Source organism: Gavialis gangeticus, unplaced genomic scaffold, assembly GCF_001723915.1.
Source record: "Gavialis gangeticus isolate Ggan-Ray unplaced genomic scaffold, GavGan_comp1, whole genome shotgun sequence".
NCBI classification, from domain to species: domain Eukaryota; kingdom Metazoa; phylum Chordata; order Crocodylia; family Gavialidae; genus Gavialis; species Gavialis gangeticus.
Window position 1 is genome coordinate 51067931 of NW_017729022.1, and position 3132 is coordinate 51071062.

A 3132-nucleotide genomic window follows, 5' to 3' on the forward strand; every position below is an offset into this window, starting at 1 on the left:
CACACACACACACACACACACACACACACACAGCAGTGCTCTCCCCTGGCCCACCCTAGCACCCCAGGCAGGAGGAGTGATGTCCAGCTCAGCCCACCCTCTGCCTCCAGCTGCTGCTCAGGAGGAGCTGGGCTGGGCAATGTGGGTGGTAGCAGTGGTGCTTGCCCACCTGCCTGCCTGGTGCAGTATGTGACTCTGCCTTCCTGCCGGACTGCGTCCTGTGTCCCTGCCTGCCTCTGCCGGGAGCAGCGCTGCTGGCTTGGTGGGGGAAAAGAGGGGAGGAGGGCACCAGTGGTGGGACACCAGAGGTGGGGACAATGGGGGAGGGAAGGGTGCCAAAATGCAAATTTCCCTGGGGCTCCATTTTCCCTGTGCTTCCTGGGTTAATTTCTCAACAGAAATGAGAACTGAGATTGGGAACTGCTTGAACCAGATCAGACCAGCCCAATGGTCCATTTAGTCCTGTAACTTGGCTCTTATAACAGAATCCTGCACTGGTTCATATAGTTTGGTATCATTACTGCATTCAAGGAAGTAAAATATTGAACATCATTAATAATGACAGTTGTACCACATGAAGATGATACCCACCTCTCTAATAATGCAGCCAGATTTGTAACATTTTACCAGCGATTCTCAAGTAGAGTCCCATGGCCCCTTGTGGGGAAATCCTTTTAAGTGTATTTCAGAATGGTGTGCAATAATAGCATTGTTAGGTGTGCAAATACTTTTACATGAGTCACAAGGTAAACCTAGAGATTTAAAATAGGAACCCATAGTGTTAAAAACATTTGACCAGTTGTGGTCTTTCTGAGATCTTGGCAACACAGAATTGTTCTATTATTTTTTCATAGTAAAAAAAAGAGTGAAAGCTAAGAGCTAGCATTTTCTGAGAGGTGCCTTGAGTCTAAAAAGTTTGAGAACCACTGCACTATACCAAAAAAGAAACATCACCTGATTCTAGCTCAGAGATTCTTAACCAGGGTGCCAGGGCCCCCTGAGATGCTGTGAGGTCCTTTGAAGGGTGCTATGAAGTATGAGAAGATAAACCAAGTGTGAGGAGATAAGCGGATAAGCACAGGCTTAGACTTGTCCCTGGCCTGCCTATTTCCCTGTCCCTACTGCTCAATCCCACTGAAGGAGATAAGCACGGTAATAAATAAGTTAGTTTTTGAAATGGGGTACTGCTCAATTCACAAAAAATTATGGAGGGGTGCCTGCAGTCCATTAGGGGGTGCCTTGAGTCAAAAAAGTTGAGGACCACTCTCCTAGCTGCTGGTTATCTTATGCCCTGATGTGTGAGGATCAAGAACCCTTGAATTTTTCATCATAATTATCATCACTATAGATGGTACTCTTAATTCATTCCAATACTCAACCTCTTTTAAATAAAATTTAACCACCTGCATCCATAGTAGCCTGTGACAGAAAGACTTAAGAAAAGTATCTCATTTTCCTCCTTTTGACTATTTTTTTCAAAGACCTTGAAGTCTTTTTTCAAGTATCTTTAAAAATGTGTCTCTAATTATGACCAATACCTGATATCCCAGCAGAAGAGGTTAGCCATGTGTATTAGAACCCAATGTTTAATCCTATTCCTTCTGGGATGGGTGGATACAGAAGAGATTGCTTCCCAGTAAATTTTTGGGGTAAGAGGCAGCTGAATATGAGACTACTCTACCCCATGTCATGAGTCAGTGTATCAGTGATTTTCTGCAGGCAAGGTTCTTTGGGTAGATGTGACATCTTTTATTAGACCAACTAAATAGATGCAAAAAAGTTCTTTGCAAGCATTTGGGTACAAACACCCTTCATCAGGCGTAGGGAGACTCTGCTGGCATGATGCGTTCTCCAAGGTAGAAAAGAAGCTAATTTTACAACAAGCAGGTCTGTGAAAATACAAATGAGTGGAAGTTTGGAAGAGAATGGGTAGACATAGGAGGGGAGGGAGGGACATGTGTGAAGGAATGCAAGTGGTCAGCTGGAGGTAGGTTACCTGGGTTATCAGATGTCAGGCAGATGGTAATGTATCATAAATCCAATGTCTACGTTAAGTCCATGATTTTTTGTATCCAGCAGATAGATGAAGTGAAGTTCATAGGCTTGTCTATGAAAGGTGTTTTGTAAGTTCCCTTTGAGGATTAGAACTGAGAGATTGGAGAGGGAGTGATTATCTTGTGAGAAGTGTGCCCCCACAGGTAGATGGATACTTTTGTCTTTGATAGATTTTTAGTGTGCGTTCATTCTGGCATGCAGGTTTGGTTTCTCCTACGTACTTTCCATCGGGGCATTTGGTACACTAGATGAGATGTATTACATTTCTGGAGGTTCAGGTGTAAGATCCAGGAATAGTGATGTTGTGGGGTGTAGTTATTATGGGGGTAGTGGAGGTGTGCTGACAGGTTTTACATTTTTTTGTCCCGGCATGGTCTGGGTGCATTAGGTATGCTTTGGGCCATAGGCAGTTTCCTTCTGGTGATGAGGTTGGCGTGTTGCAGTTCTTGTTTAAAGGTTAGGATAGGTAGTTTTGGAAAGATCTCTTTAAGAATTGGGTCTTCTAGTATGGGTTGTTATTGTTTGAAGATTTTCTGTATAGGTTCCAGGGAAGGATGGTATGTCTAGGGTTACCATAAGTTCATGTTCTCCTGGACATGCCCTCTTTTTTGGTCCTCTGTTCTCTGTCTAGGAGGGTTTTTAAAATGTAAGCAAATGTCTGGGTTTTTGCTCTACCTCTGCTTTCCCCTGGCACTTTTGGCTTGGCTGTTTGGGGCTGGGGGCAGTGGGGGAAGATGATTGACTGGTGGGGGATCATGTTCTCTGTGTGCAGGCTCTGGAAGCTGTTGGCAAGTGTGTGTGTGTGTGTGTGTGTGTGTGTGTGTGTGTATAGTCAGACTAAAATCTTGTATACTGTCATGGTAAACGGGCGAGTATTTTTTAAATGTTATGTGAAAACTAATAATCACCCCCAGTGTGTTTATAAACACAGCTAGGGTAGAAAAAGAGGTGGGCCAAATATTATTTCTTGATGTCACTTAAGGGGCGTTTAATGCTAATCTTAATCATGTCACTATTCCCATTTCTTGGAAGACTGAACAAGTAAAGATAGATTAAAAAAAATGCAATTCTAGCTAT

At 43.5% G+C, this 3132-nt stretch overlaps 1 protein-coding gene across 3 annotated transcripts in view; it reads left to right on the forward strand.

Moving 5' to 3' along the window:
* Window positions 1-3132, forward strand: part of GUCY2C (guanylate cyclase 2C) — an 84094-nt gene that overhangs the window by 967 nt on the left and 79995 nt on the right. The window lies entirely within an intron of this gene.